This window comes from Saccopteryx bilineata, chromosome 3 (genome assembly GCF_036850765.1).
Source record: "Saccopteryx bilineata isolate mSacBil1 chromosome 3, mSacBil1_pri_phased_curated, whole genome shotgun sequence".
NCBI lineage: Eukaryota > Metazoa > Chordata > Mammalia > Chiroptera > Emballonuridae > Saccopteryx > Saccopteryx bilineata.
In genome coordinates, this window is record NC_089492.1 from 136,650,056 (window position 1) to 136,666,651 (window position 16,596).

A 16,596-nucleotide genomic window follows, 5' to 3' on the forward strand; every position below is an offset into this window, starting at 1 on the left:
GTTTCAGCTACCACTGAACAATGGGATTTAAAAAAATGTTCACTTGTATATTAAAAAAAGAGGTGGTAGAGAGTTCTCTGAAATATAAAGGAAAAAACTTGGGGTCTCTCTTACATGCTACGTAACCTAAGGAAAACATCTAATGTCCTCTCTTATTTGGCCCTGGTTGGTTGCTCAGTCAGTTAAGAGCATCATCCCAAAATGGCAAGGTTACGGTTCAATCTTCCATTAAGGCACACCCGGAAAGCAGTCATGCATGACTAAGTAGAACAACACATGAATGTTTCCCTTTCCCTTCCCTTCTCTCCCTTCCTCTCTCTGTCTCTCTAAAAAAAATTGATAAATACAGCCCTGGCCAGATATCTTGATTGGACCATCCCCGCCAGTTCAATTCCCAAGTCAGATCATATACAGGAGGAGCTCAATGTTCCTGTCTCTCTCTCTCTCTCCCTGCCTAGCTCTCTCAAAAAATAAAATAAAATAAAATAAAAATTTAAAAGGATAATAATACATGATCGTTTTAACTTATAATTTGTTTTTCAAGTCAAATGAACTAACCAACCCTCCCATCCCCCTTTCTTTTTGCATTTTCCACAGTAAGCATGTTTTAATTAATAATGAGATAAAATGTTTGTAAAAAAAAATTGAGAGCCGTGGCTGGGTACCTTAGTTGTTAGAGAGCCATCTCAGTATGCCAAGGTTGCTGATTTGCTCTCAGGTGAGGCCACACACAAGAATCAACCAATGAATGCATAAATAAGTGGAACAACAAATCAATGTTTTCCTCTCTCTCTTCTCCCCCCCCCTTTCTCTATCTGTTTAAAAATCAATAAGTGAAAAAAGAAATACTTAGAGATTCAGCTCAGATGCAGCCCTCATTAAAAAGATTTTTCTAGACGAGGGGTTGGGAAGCTTTTTGGCTGAGAGAGCCATGAACACCACATATTTTAAAATGTAATTCCATGAGAGCCATACAATGACCCGTGTACATTATGCATTATCCAATAAAAATTTGGTGTTGTGCCAGAAGACAGCTGTGATTGGCTCCAGCCACCCTCAACCATGAACATGAGTGGTAGGAAATGAATGGATTGTAATACATGAGAATGCTTTATATTTTTAACATTTTTTTTATTAAAGATTTGTCTGCGAGTCGGATGCAGCCATCGAAAGAGCCACATCTGGCTCGCGAGCCATAGGTTCCTGACCCCTGCTCTAGACTTTCCAATTTACACTCACATAATCCCAGTTATGTCCTCATCGAGATTTGGAGCCTAAGAATGATAAAAGCACTTCATTTTCATCAACCTGCATTTCCCCCAATTCCACAGGATTCAGTCTTGGGCCCAGATTAAAGAATCCATACAGTAAATGTGCATGCAGAACAGAAAGAACTCTCACCTAGTTTAAATACACCCAAGACGCTTTGCCAATGTGACCTGGTCCATCCTAGTTTCAGGTTCAAAGGCATCAGAAGAGTTCTGTAAATTAGCATCTAACACATCCTTAAAGAGCTGTTTGGTCTCCTCAGACATGGAAATTCTGCATTTTTGGTGGACATGCAGTCTGTCTGTGTGTTTTCTAGCTGTGTCTCACCAACAGGGACAGTCTGGGCCAAGTCCCCAGATGCTCCTCCTTGGTTTCAGAGTCAGGTAAAGAGATTCTATCACTGCTTAGATAGAAATGCCCAGGACAACAGTGTCTGCTGTGAAGTGTTCCTCCCACACAAGGCGATGTAGAAGTCTGCACCACAGGCTGAGGATAGCCACTCTGTATTCACATCCACATTTTTGTTGTCTTCTTTTTCCTCTTTGCCTGGAGGCATAGAAAGGGGGGTGACAGCCAAGTACAGACCATGGGCCTTGCTTAGTCCAGAGTCTGTTTCCTTAAGGCTGGAGGCCCCTGACCACTCCTGAGGAGGATGCTGTCTGGCTTTAGGTCCCTGTGCATGATGCGGTTTTGTGCAGGAAGGTGGTGGTATCCCTGAACAGCACAAAGTCTTTGTTGTTGGCTGGGTCTGGCCTGTGGAAGAGGAGGTACTGACTGAGGTCTCCACTTTGTAGAACTGCGACAAACCAGGGACAGTGCGCTGTTTAGCAGAACCCAAGATCCCCTCTTCCTTGAGCAAGGTCTGCATCAGGTAAAGCATTTGTGGCCAGGGTCCACTCACTGGGCTAGTTGTCCATGCTGCAGGACACCCTCCTCCAAGTGCACAACGTTATAGTGATGTCACTGGAAGCTGGTTACGGCCTAGAATACTGCAAGAGCAGCTCCGCTTTCTCCTGAATTCCAACAGGTCTTCCTGACTGCCACATGGCCCTCAGAGTCTGGCCAGTGCCACATAATCCACACAACTCTTCACCCACAGGATTGGGCACTGCCCCATGGTCCTGCCTTTGCACCAGGGAGGCCTCTCACCTATGACCTCAATGCCACTGAAAGTAAAGTTTCAAGAAAAACTAGAAATATGTTGAATTTTTGATAAAATATTTTGGTTTTGAAATTCACCCTTTGTTACAGCTTTCATGACAGTGTGAATGCAATTTTAGTGTAGATTACAAAATATGAGTTGGAGCTCTGCAGAAATGATTAAAAATGTTTCCATTTGTTTTGATCTAGGTCCTACTATAGCAAGAAGAATCCCACCTGCTTCCTTCCTTCCTACTTGCACAGGAAGGAGAGGGTTAGGGGGAGGGGGAGGGGCACAGAGAAAACTAGATAGAGGGTGACGGAGGACAATCTGACTCTGGGAGAGGAGTATGCAACATAATTTAATGACAAGATAACCTAGACATGTTTTCTTTGAATGTATGCACCCTGATTTATTAATGTCATCCCATTAACATTAATAAAAATTTATTTAAAAAAAATATATGGGTTCACCGAGGAACATTTAGTCTCATACCATTACACCTGCTGGGCGAGGGAAAGATACAAAACAGCCACTCTCCAATTTGTACACATATAACCATCCAAGAGAATGGTTCTACAGGCCTTGCTGGCCAACTGGGTTTGTCCTTGGTTTGTTACCAATAATAAAAAACAAGAAATTACAGTAATTGCCAACATTGTCGACCATCAGATACCATATGTATGAAGACCCTAAGAAATGTATGACTTCAAGAGTAGGTAAAGAAAAAGGATCCTTAATATATGCAAAATGTGTACTTTAATTAACTGAAGAAAAGAGAGAGCCATCTGTCCCAGCTGATCTAGATATTCACCCATATGAAACCAGGAAGAAGGACCAGGTGATCTTTTCAGACAGCCCAGGTGTGCAGGAATCAGAGCTGTGTTGTCCATTTGGATTAGTCATGACAGAGCTCTGTCCTTTCCCTGAAACATTCCTATTTCACCAGAATGCACAATATGAATTCAAAAATAAAGGTGAGCTGATGTAAGAAAATGGCACGTGAATGTGTAAATGTGACAACAGATCACATGGATCTTGTTAAGACCTTACAAAAAGAATTATTTTGTTAGTAATCCTCCACTTATCAAAATTCTGTCCAAGGTGCCTTCCATTTGTCTTGGTGGGTAGGCAGAGAAAAGAATCAGTTCTCTATTAGCATATGTTTTATTTCTTGGATGTTTGTTTATGGGGGAAATTAATGTAGCATGCAACTTGAAATTAGTTTTTATACTGTTAATGACAGGTTCTCATAAAACTCCTTGCATTGAAATATGGAAAACAGTGGCGTTAATAAGGTATACAGATATTTAGATGCTAATCTGAAAAAAGAAGGCAAATCAACTGAGTTTACTGATAACAAATTTGAGTCATTTGACAGGATATCTAGGAATTTTGTAATTGATAACCTGTTTAATAAATTGATTACTAATGAGTCATTTATGGCCTGAGTCCTGATATAATTTGGACCTGATGGTTAAATAACACTGGAGAACATTTTTTTTCATTTTCTGTTGCATGAGGTTTTAGAACTTTTTCTTTATATTTCTGCATTGCTGATTCCAAATTTGAAATCCATTTTTTGGTGCATGCTCTAGTTTTTATGCAATTTTAATTTCTTTTTGTTACAATTAATGGCATGCATTAGTTTTTAAATTGGAGTTAAAGGGCAATGACTCTTGGATTGAACATAACCACAAGGCAATTCATGTTTTACCAACATCATTTTTATATAATTGTACTTGTTTTGAAATGTAAAAAATTATTATCTGATAAAAACACCCTCTTATTTTGTTTTAAGATTGAATCATGGCTTCTTTGAGTAGGTGTAAATGTATATATGTGGCTGTTACACACTTCAGCATCAAAGGCACAATATTTCATCATTTGTGACACGTACATATATTGCTTATTTTCAAGTTCCCCTTGGTGATCAAGACAAGAATTGGGCTCCTCATATTGTGTGTCATAATTATGAGGAAATGCTTTGTGACTAGACAAAAGGAAAATGAAAAGGAATGCCTTTTGGTATTCCCATGGTTTGGCGTGAACATAAGGACCACAGCAGTGACTGTTATTTCTGTCTAATCCATACAAAGGGCATCAGCAAGAAAAAACAGCATATGATCACATATCCTAATATCCCTTCAGCAATATGACCTATTCTACACTCTGAGACACTCCCGGTTCCAGTTTTCAATAGTTTTATTTCTTCTAAGGACAAAGAAAGTGAACATGGCGATCAAGTATATTTTGATAAGATGCATGAAGAAATGTTTGTAGAATCTGAAGGGTCTTCTGATTCCAAGCTGTCATTAACCCCTCAGCAGTTTAGTCAACCCAAATTGAATGACTAGTAAGAGATTTGGGTCTATCAAAAAAAGCAGATGAGTTATTAGCCTCCAGGCTTCAAGAAAAGAATGTACTTTACCGGTCAGGTAAAAAATACCATTTCAGGAAGCGTGAACAAATTTTGTAGACATTTTTTTCCGAAGACAAACACTTTGTTTAATGTCATGATATTAATAATCTTCTCAGCCAGCTAGGTGTTACCACATACAGTCCAACAGAATGGCGGCTACTTCTTGACAGCTCTAAACATTGCCAGACTACTGCTAGAGCATCAAACAAGATTGTCCTCAGCAGGTACACAAATGCAAGAGCTACAAACACAAATTTTTGCCTGAATAGAATTTAAAGAAGTTTTGCACAAATTTTGTGATTAAAATAAGTGTTTTAATATGTTCTATTTTGAAATTGTAGACAAATTCTGATGCAATCATATCTTTTAGTGTATTTATTGCATTATATAAATTATTATATTTTCACAAAGATGATGCTCAAGAAGACATTCTACTTCATTATGTTAAACTAAATGTTGAAAATTTTTTTTTATAATAATTTTATTTTTTTAATGGGGTGACATCAATAAATCAGGATACATATATTCAAACATAACAAGTCCAGGTTATCTTGTCGTTCAATTATGTTGCATACCCATCACCCAAAGTCAGATCGTCCTCTGTCACCTTCTATCTTGTTTTCTTTGTGCCCCTCCCCCTCCCCCTTTCCCTCTCCCATTCCCCCCTCCCTCCCCTAACCACCACACTCTTATCAATGTCTCTTAGTTTCACTTTTATGTCCCACCTACGAATGGAATAATGCAGTTCCTGGTTTTTTCTGATTTACTTATTTCGCTTCATATCATATTATCAAGATCCCACCATTTTGCTGTAAATGTTCCGATGTCATCATTTCTTATGGTTGAGTAGTATTCCATACTGTATATGTGCCACATCTTCTTTATCCAGTCATCTATTGACGGGCTTTTTGGTTGTTTCCATGTCCTGGGCACTGTGAACAATGCTGCAATAAACATGGGGCTGCATGTGTCTTTACGTATCAATGTTTCTGAGTTTTTGGGGTATATACCCAGTAGAGGGATTGCTGGGTCATAAGGTAGTTCTATTTTCAGTTTTTTGAGGAACCACCATACTTTCTTCCATAATGGTTGTACTACTTTACATTCCCACCAACAGTGGATGAGGGTTCCTTTTTCTCCACAGCCTCTCCAACATTTGCTATTACCTGACTTGCTAATCATAGCTAATCGAACAGGTGTGAGGTGGTATCTAATTGCCGTTTTGATTTGCATTTCTCTAATAGCTAAAAAAGATGAGCATCTTTTCATATATCTGTTGGCCATTTGTATCTCTTCCTGGGAGAAGTGTCTGTTCATGTCCTCTTCCCATTTTTTTATTGGATTGTTTGTTTGTTTATTGTTCAGTTTTATGAGTTCTTTGTATATTTTGGATATTAGGCCCTTACCTGAGCTGTTGTTTGAAAATATCATTTCCCATTTACTTGGCTTTCTGTTTATTTTGTTATCAGTTTCTCTTGCTGAGCAAAACTTCTTAGTCTGATGTAGCCCCATTCATTAATTTTTGCCTTCACTTCTCTTGCCTGTGGAGTCAAATTCATAAAATGCTCTTTAAAACCCAGGTCCATGAGTTGAGTACCTATGTCTTCTTCTATGTACTTAATTGTTTCAGGTCTTATGTTTAGATCTTTGATCCAATTTGAGTTAATTTTTGTACAGGGGGACAGACTGTAGTCCAGTTTCATTCTTTTGCATGTGGCTTTCCAGTTTTCCCAGCACCATTTATTGAAGAGGCTTTCTTTTCTCCATTGTGTGTTGTTTGCCCCTTTATCAAAAATTATTTGACTATATATATGTGGTTTTATTTCTGGACTTTCTATTCTGTTCCATTGGTCTGAGTGTCTATTTTTCTGCCAATACCATGCTGTTTTGATTGTCGTGGCCCTATAATATAGTTTAAAGTCAGGTATTGTAATGCCCCCAGCTTCATTCTTTTTCTTTAGAATTGCTTTGGCTATTCGGGGTTTTTTATAGTTCCATATAAATCTGATGATTTTTTGCTCTATTTCTTTAAAAAATGTCATTGGAAGTTTGATGGGAATTGCATTAAATTTGTATATTGCTTTGAGTAATATAGCCATCTTGATTATATTTATTCTTCCTAGCCAATAACAAGGTATATTCTTTTATCTCGTTATATCTTTTTCGATTTCCCTTAACAATGGTTTATAGTTTTCATTATGTAAGTCCTTTACATTCTTTGTTATGTTTATTTCTAAGTATTTTATTTTTTTTGTTGCAATTGTGAAGGGGATTATTCTTTTGAGTTCCTTCTCAGTTGTTTCATTGTTGGCATATAGAAAGGCTATTGACTTCTGTATGTTATTTTGTATCCTGCGACCTTACTGTATTGGCTTATTGTTTCTAGTAGTCTTTTTGTGGATTCTTTGGGGTTTTCGATGTATAGGATCATATCATCTGCAAAAAGTGATACCTTTACTTCTTCTTTTCCGATATGGATGCCTTTTATTTCTTTGTCTTGTCTGATTGCTGTGGCGAGAACCTCTAGTACCACATTAAATAAGAGTGGAGAGAGTGGACAACCCTGTCTTGTTCCTGATTTAAGGGGGAAAGCCTTCAGTTTAGTGCCATTTAATATGATGTTAGCTGATGGTTTATCACATATGGCCTTTATCATGTTGAGATATTTTCCTTCTATACCCATTTTGTTGAGAGTCTTAAACATAAAATTGTGTTGTATTTTATTGAAAGCCTTTTCTGCGTCTATTGATAAGATCATGTGGTTTTTATTCTTTGTTTTGTTGATATGGTGTATTACGTTAACCGTTTTACGTATGTTGAACCATCCTTGAGATTCTGGGATGAATCCCACTTGATCATGATGTATTATTTTTTTAATATGTTGTTGTATTCGATTTGCTAGTATTTTGTTTAGTATTTTAGCATCTGTATTCATTAGAGATATTGGTCTGTAGTTTTCTTTTTTTGTGCCATCCTTGCCTGGTTTTGGTATGAGGGTTATGTTGGCCTCATAAAATGTGTATGGAAGTATTGCTTCTTCTTCAATTTTTTGGAAGACTTAGAGTAGAATAGGAACCAAGTCTTCTTTGAATGTTTGATAAAATTCGCTGGTATAGCCGTCAGGGCCTGGACTTTTATTTTTGGGGAGGTTTTTAATGTTGTTTTCTATTTCTTCTCTACTGATAGGTCTGTTTAGGCTTTCTGCTTCTTCTTGCCTCCGTCTAGGAAGGTTGTATTGTTCTAGGAATTTATCCATTTCTTCTAGGTTGTTGAATTTAGTGGCATAAAGTTTTTCATAGTATTCTACAATAATTCTTTGTATATCTACAATGTCTGTGGTGATTTCTCCTCTTTCATTTTGGATTTTGTTTCTATGAGTTCTTTCTCTTTTTTCCTTGGTAAGTCTTGCCAAGGGTTTGTCAATTTTGTTGATCTTTTCAAAGAACCAGCTCCTTGTTCTATTAATTTTTTCTATACTTTTTCTGTTCTCTAATTCATTTATTTCTGCTCTGATTTTTATTATCTCCTTTCTTTGGCTGGTTTTGGGTTGTCTTTGTTCTTCTTTTTCTAGATCCTTAAGGTGTGAAGTTAAGTGGTTCACTTGGGCTCTCTCTTGTTTGTTCATATATGCCTGAAGCGATATGAACTTCCCTCTTATCACTGCTTTTGCTGCATCCCATAGATTCTGATATGTCGTATTGTCATTTTCATTAGTCTGTATATATCTTTTGATCTCTGCACTTATTTCTTCTTTGACCCATTCATTTTTTAAAAGAATGTTGTTTAGTTTCCATATTTTTGTGGGATTTTTTTTCTCTTTTTTGCAGTTGAATTCTAATTTCAAGGCTTTATGATCAGAAAATATGCTTGGTACAACTTCGATTTTTCTGAATTTGCTGATATTGTTTTTGTGGCCCAACATATGGTCAATTCTTGAGAATGATCCATGTACACTGGAGAAAAATGTATACTCAGTCACTTTGGGATGAAATGTCCTGTAGATGTCTATCATATCCAGGTGCTCTAGTGTTTTGTTTAAGGCCACTATGTCTTTGTTGATTCTCTGTTTGGATGACCGATCTGGAGCCGTCAGCGGTGTATTGAGGTCTCTAAGTATGATTGTATTTTTGTCAGTTTTTGTTTTAAGATCAATAAGTAGCTGTCTTATATATTTTGGTGCTCCTTGGTTTGGTGCATAAATATTAAGAATTGTTATGTCTTCTTGATTCAATGTACCCTTAGCCATTATGAAATGGCCATTTTTGTCTCTGAGTACTTTTCCTGTCTTGTAGTCAGCATTATCCGATATGAGTATTGCTACACCTGCTTTTTTTGGATGTTATTTGCTTGGAGTATTTTTTTCCAGCCTTTCACTTTGAATTTGTTTTTATCCTTGTTACTTAGATGAGTTTCCTGTAGGCAGCATACAGTTGGATTTTCTTTTTTAATCCATTCTGCTACTCTGTGCTTTTTTATTGGTGAGTTTAATCCTTTTACATTTAGTGTAATTATTGACACTTGTGAGTTCCCTATTGCCATTTTATATCTTGCTTTCTGTTAGTTTTTTGTCTTGTTTGATCCTTCTCTTTCTTTTTTTTATGTTTTGTTTTTATTTGGTTGTATTCCATACATCTTTCCTCTGTTGCTATCTTTTTTAAATCATGTGCTTCTGTGGTGGTTTTTTCAATGGTGGTTACCTTTGAGTAATGAAAAGGGTCCCTATCCTGTTCATTGTAGTGAACTATTTTGTGAGTACTTTTGCACTCCATTGTCCTTTGATACTGTTAATCTCCATCTTCTCCCCCTCTTTCTTTTTGTTGTTGTCACAGTTTAATATTGGTTTTATTGTGTTCTTCTTGGAGCTTTTACTTGTGGCTCTGTTTTTTTTTTTTTTTTTGTTCTTTGTTTCTGATTGGAGAACCCCCTTTAGTAATTCCTGGAGTGGGGGTTTTCTGATGATAAATTCCCTCATCTTTTCTGTATCTGTGAATGTTTTTATTTCTCCTTCATATTTGAAGGATAGCTTTGATGGGTATAGTATTCGTGGCTGAAAGTTTCTCTCTTTCAGGACTTCAAATATTGGGGTCCACTCTCTTCTACTTGTAGAGTTTCTGCTGAGAAATCTGATGATAATCTAATGGGCCTTCCTTTATATGTTGTATTCTTCTTTTCCCTGGCTGCCTTGAGAATTTTTTCTTTGCTGTTGGTTTGTGTCAATTTCATTATGATATGCCTTGGAGTAGGTTTGTTGGGGTTAAGAAAACTCGGTGTTTTGTTTGCTTCTTGAATTTGAGGCTTTAGTTCTTTCCACAGGCTTGGGAAGTTCTCATCTATTATTTGTTTGAGTATGTTCTCCATTCCATTTTCTCTCTCTTCTCCCTCTGATATACCTATTATTCTTATGTTATTCTTTTTGTTGGAGTCAGATAATTCTTGTAGGGCTATCTCATTTTTTTAAATTTTTGAATCTCTTTCTTCTTCTCTCTGTTGTGACTCAAGTTGCTTGTCTTCTATTTCACTAATCCTCTCTTCTATCTGACCTGTTCTATTAGCTAAGCTTGTTACTTCGTTTTTCAGCTCGTGAATTGAGTTTTTCATCTCTGTTTGATTTGTTTTTATAGTTTCAATTTCTTTGGACATATATTCTTTGTGTTCATTGAGTTGTTTTCTGAGCTCCCTAAATTGCCTTTCTGTGTTTTCTTGTATATCTCGGAGGATTTTTAAGATTTCTATCTTGAATTCTCTGTCATTTAGCTCCAAGGTTTCCAATATATTAAATTTTTTCTCCATAGATTTTTCCTCATCTAGCTGTGTTACCTCTCTTTCTTTTGTATCCATGATATTTGATTTTCTCTTCCTTAATGGCATCTGAGGGTGGTTTTGTTGATAGTATTAATGAGATTTAATAAAGAATAAAAAGTTTAAAAAATAAATAAATAAATAAAAAAAAGTTGTTTTTTAAAAAAAGTTAATAATGAAATAAAGAAAAATAAAATAAAATAAAAATTTTAAAAATGGAAATTATTTTCCCCCCTCCTTTTTTCCTCTCCTCTCCTCTCCCCTCTTTCTTGAGAAAATTTTGTGGTGAACTGTGAATTATAACAAACAATGCCTGTGATGGAGGGCCTGAATTGGGGAAAAGTAATAAAGGGGCAAAAAAAAAAAAAAGAAAAAAAAGAAGAAAAAAGAAAGAAAAGAAAGGGGGTATGGACCCACAAAAAGCAAATAAGGAAAAAATTTGGGTCAAGGATAAAATGATTTGCTTTTAGGTGTTGGTTGTCTAAGAGTTATGATGAGAGGAATAAGAGGAAAACAGAAAAATGGTGGGACAAATTAAAAAAATTACTATTGTATTTAGTGGAACAAGAACTAGATAAAATGGAGAGCCAGGGATGGGAGCACTGCTAGTGAGTTAAAAAGGTGAAGTAAAAATCCCCCAAAATGCCACAAACATAAGTTTGAGTCCCAGATAAGATAATTTGTTTGTTATTGAGGTTTGAATGAGAGGAGATGTAAAGGAGAAAGCTAGAAACTTATATAGAGGGAGAAAAGATAGAGAGAGAGAGAAAAAAAGAGGGAACCACTAAAAGAAGAAAAAAGAAAGGAGAGAGAGAGAGAGAGTTAAGGGTTTTGGAGTGCAACCCTCATAGAGAGAAACGAAGAGAAGAGAAAAGATAATGGGAGATGTAACACTTATGGGTAGTGTAGTTCAAGGAGAGGAGAGAGTAAGACTGGCAGAGAGTTAATCGGCCAAATTGGAGGAGGAAAAAAAGTATCAAGAATGAAGATAAAAGAAACAAATGAACAAATATAATAAAATGGGATAGGTTATAAAGTCTGCAGATTATTCTTGATTTTGAGAGGTTATCTTCTTGCTTTTTCTTTTCTCTCCTTCTTCCTGGTCGGTGACTCTGTACCCTGGGTTCTGCCCCTTTGGCACGCTCAGGTAGAGGTTTGCAGTTGATAAGTCTCTATGGCAATGTCATGTATTGTGCTTTAGTCTCATTGGCAGTCGAGGCTTATTAGCATTTATAGGCTCCGACAGTGAGAGAGTCCGTGTTCCTGGAGCCTTTCTCCTAGTCTTTCCTTCCTCAATTACTAGCCTGATAATCCATCTATGGGGTTGCTGCTGCGTCTGCCTGGATAGTAAGAGGCTCAAAGAGCTGGCAACTCCCCACTCTATTTCCACTAAGTACAGGGCTCTGGGTAAGGCTCAGTCAGTCAGAGCTGCTAGCATAATCAGGCGGGCTTTCCGCTCACTCAAAGATCTCTGGCTCTGCCACTCTGTCCAGTAACACAGGCGAGCGCCCACTTCTGGGGCACTTGAATGAAACTCTCGCTATCTGCACCCGCAGACCTGGATATCCGGCCAACAGTCTCACGCTCTGAGTGAAACCCCCAACCGCATGGAAAAGTTGCAGTGTTGGAATTGGCTCTCACTCCGTCCCCATGCGCGGCTTTTGCAAGGTGCTGGGGAGGCCTGAGATTCCACTTTGGCCCACACAAAGGCCCCTGACTCTGCCCCTCTGTGCGATAACGCGGGCGCACACTGCCGAGGCACTCAGAGGAATCACTATCTGCGCGCGCAAACCAGGATATGAGGCTGGCCGCGTTTCCCTCTGAGTGAAACCCCCACCAGCATGGAAAATTTCTACCGTTGGAATTAGTTCTCACTCCCTCCCGTGCGCGGCTTTCCCAGGGTGCTGGGGCTGCCCAGAGATTCTGCTTTCGGCCCACAGAAAGGCCTCTGACTCTGCCTCTCTGTGGGGTAACACGGGCACCCACTCCCGGAGCTTAGGAAGAAATCTCTTGCCCACTAACTGTGCACCGACCAGGAGATCGGGTAAAATGGCTGCCCCGCTTGTCTTCCTTTGTTTGGGTTTGGCATGAGTGTTAGCTTGTATTGCCTGGGTTGCCACAGGATCAGTTTTTCCTCGGCTTGGATCTCTGTGCCACAGCCTGGTTCGGCCGTTTGTGCCACGGCCTGGATCTATTCACCCCCTTTGCCCGCCTCAGTTTCTATATTCACAGTTACCAGAGAAAGCCGCCCTGTTTAGGTTAGTGAGGAAGGCGGAGCATTTCTTACTCCCTATTTCCTTCGGGGTTTGGTTATATATTTAGCCAATTTTTCACTCGACCATACCTTCGGGTGTATTGCGAAGCATCTGGAGGCTCCAAGTATAGGTTTTTCTGTTTCTGGTTGAAGATCTTGTTGAGTTTTGGGGGAGATTTATCAGTATCGCTTCCTACCCTGCCATTACTCTGACGTCATCTCTCCCACAATCCAATGTTGAAAATTTTACAATAAGATAAAAACCTAAAATCTTGAATTGCAAAAAAACTGTAGCTTACAGAGAAAAACTAATGTCAGGTTTGAGATCAGCACACTGAGATTAGGTAAAAGCAAGTGTTTTATGGATGCAACAGAAATTTTGTTCCCCAATGTTATAGGAGTGACTCCAATATAGCTGTCATTGCACTTTAGAAAAACCTGACAACATTTTTAGAAATAGAGATTCCCAGCACTGTCCTTTCAGAATGTCTTGTAATTCATGAGCTCTTGAGTTTGATCTAGGCAGACTCATTTTTGAAAAGCTTCCAATATTTGAGGTAAATATTCAGCTAACAAAAAACCAGGATTGTACTTTTTTTGTCAGGTGAGAGGAGAAGAGATAGTGAAGTAGACTCGTGCATGCGTCCTGACCAGGATCCACCTGGCAACTCCATCTAGGGCTAATGCTTGAGTACTGAACTATTTTTTAGTGCTCAAGGCTAATGAGCTCCAACAGAGCTATCCTCAGTTCCTGGGGCCACACTTGAACCAATCAAGCCACTGGTTGTTGAAGGGGAAGAAGGAGAGAAGGGGAAGAAGGAGGGAAAACAGATGATCATTTCTCTTGTATGCCCTAACCCAGAATCAAACTCAGGCTGTCCATACATTGGCCAACACTCTATCCACTGAGCCAATGGCCAGGGATGAAATTATACTTTGAGTGTACTATTATCTCCATCTGAAATGTTTTCTTTTTTCAATTTTCCACAGTATACATACCAGTAAGTTGCTTAGTTACAATTGGAGCTATTTTTAAGCACCTAAGGTAGAGGCCATGGAGTCATCCTTAGCACCTGGGTCAACTTTGCTCCAATGGAGCCTTGACTGCTGGAAAGGAAGAGAGAGAAGGGTGGAGAAGCAGATGGACGCTTCTCCTGTGTGTCTTGGCCAGAAATTGAACCTGGGACTTGCACACACCAAGCAGACTCTCTACAACTGATTAAACTGGCCAGGGCCAAGTCTGTGGTTTTAAACTGGCAACCTCAGCATTCCTGGCTGAAACACTATCCACTGCGCCACCACAGGTCAGTTTATCAAGACTCTTTTTTTTAAGGACACTATTTTGTTCATGAGATCTTTGCCTTTGTGATATAATCAGCTCCCAAATGCCTTATCTCCAAATACCATCACCCTGAGGATTAGGTACCAACATATAAATTTTGGGAGAGACACGGACATTCAGTCAATATATCAATAGCAAATTGTCTTGATAACCTTGTCACAAACAGATTGAACAAAAATATATGGGTTTATTTTTGGTCTTTCTTTTTAAATTGAATTTATTAAAGTAACACTGGTTAACAAAATTATACAGGTTTCAGATACCCAATTCTATAACACATCTCTGTGTATCATATTGTGTGTTTACTACCCCTCCAAGTCAAGTCTTCTTTTAATTTTATTCCATTGTCCTATATGTCTGTTCTATGCCAGTACCACACTATTGATTCCTGTAGTTTTTTTTGGTTAAGTTTTGAAATTGAGAAGTGTGAGTTTTCCAACTTTGTTCTTTCCAATCAATATTCTATTGACTCTTCTACTGCCCTTATATATCCGTATGAATTTTAAGATCAATTTGTAAATTTATGCCAAAGGAAGCTGGAATTTTTATAGAATCACACTGAATCTGTAAATCAATTTAGGAAATAGATCATCCTAAAAATTAAGGCCTTCAATATATTATTGCAGGATGTCTTTTCATCTATTTAGATTTTCAATTTCTTTCAATAGTGTTTGGCATCTTTTAATGTGCAAGTCTTATCCTTTTATTGTTAAAGTCATACATAAATATTTTATTTTTGATGCTTTTGTATTTGGAATGATTTTCTTACTTTCACTTTTGGATTGTTCTTTTTTAATGCATAAAAAATAATAAGGCCTTGTCTCCAACTATAATTACACTATAAAGTAATGAGAGTTAGTACTTCAAAGTATGAATTTGGAGGGAACACAAGACAGCCCAAACAATGCCATTAGTGCCTTATTGACTCACTATATAAATATATGGTGAAAAAAAACTTGAATACATTTTTGTGCATGTTAAGTGACTTAAATTAAGGATTTTAGTTATTGCAACATAATCTAGTTCACTCTGAATGTCATATGTCACTCAATAACAATATTTTATACATCAGAAAAATATATAAACAGCCAAAACCACAATGTCAGTGTTCTAATAGACTTTGAATTTTAGCATGTGAGAATAATAAGTGCTAAACAGAAAAAGAACTCTAAGTAGTAGATAATGGGTTAGTTAAATGTTTTTATAAACTAATCTGAAATTATAAACTCTTTTGGAAATTAATTAATGCAATCCATGAAATTTAATAATGTATATAATTATAATAAATCAATTCATATAAAGGTCATTGAAGACCATTTTAAACATATATTTATATTGTTTCCTTTTGTACATATACATATATATTTAGGATAAAACTAACTGCATAGTATATATATTATAGTTAGAATTTTATCTATAGTGAAGCTAAGAGGCAGATAATTAAATTATTTAAGGTCATATGACTAGTTAAGGGGAAAAAGATAGGCTCATAAAGAGATTCTGTTCTCAGACTTTCTATTTTTTTTTCCTATTTACCATTACATTTTTGCTTGATTGATTCAAATTAAAATTTTAAAACATTAAGATTTTTCTGATTCATGCCTTAAAATTCTGAAGGGTAGGTGAATTATTTGTCCATGGGGAACAGCCTTTTCTTCATTCCTTGCTTGATAAAGCATATAAGTGATTCTTTTCTTTCTTATCCCTTAAATATTTATTTTTGGTGCAAGCTAAAGAACCTAATGTGTCTATATATATCATCTAATTGATGGATATTAACTTTTTAAAGTGTTATTCAAAAAGACCTCAGTTGATAAGAATTCACTTTTTAAATACTAAAAAGTTAAGCCATTGATAGAATTCCACATTTTATAATTATAATAAACTTGATTTCTTTGAAAATATGTTATCAAAGGAAATACTGGCCTCTTTTTCTGTTTGCATCTATGGAATTGACTGTTTTTTCCTTCCATCTACCAAAAGATATAATTATAGGATTAGCTATAGTCCTATTAATATACGTGGATATTCTTTATAAGACTATCAGGTTTTCTCTCTGTGGTATTCAATTACATTTTCCAAAGAAAGTTTTGTGCTTACCTGTGAACATCCTGTACATGATAAATACCAGATTATAAAACAATAGGCCGGTGGAATATTGATTCAAAGATCACCACAATACAAAGAGTAAATTGTCAATAGTGTTCCGTGAAAGAAATAAAAAGTAAATGAAAGAAAAATTTTCTGCTTAATTGACAATGCATTAGATTAATTCTATATAGAGTATGACAGTATTACTATAGAGTCCAGGAAACAAAAATCATAGTAAACTAATTCAGAAATTCCAAATTGCTATACTTGAGATGATT

General features: G+C 36.9%; 1 pseudogene; it reads right to left on the reverse strand.

Annotated features, from left to right (window-relative positions):
• Window positions 1-1,406: 1,406 nt before the first annotated feature.
• LOC136329892 (serine/threonine-protein kinase 35-like) lies at window positions 1,407-16,337 on the reverse strand (annotated as a pseudogene).
• Between the last annotated feature and the right edge of the window lie 259 nt (window positions 16,338-16,596).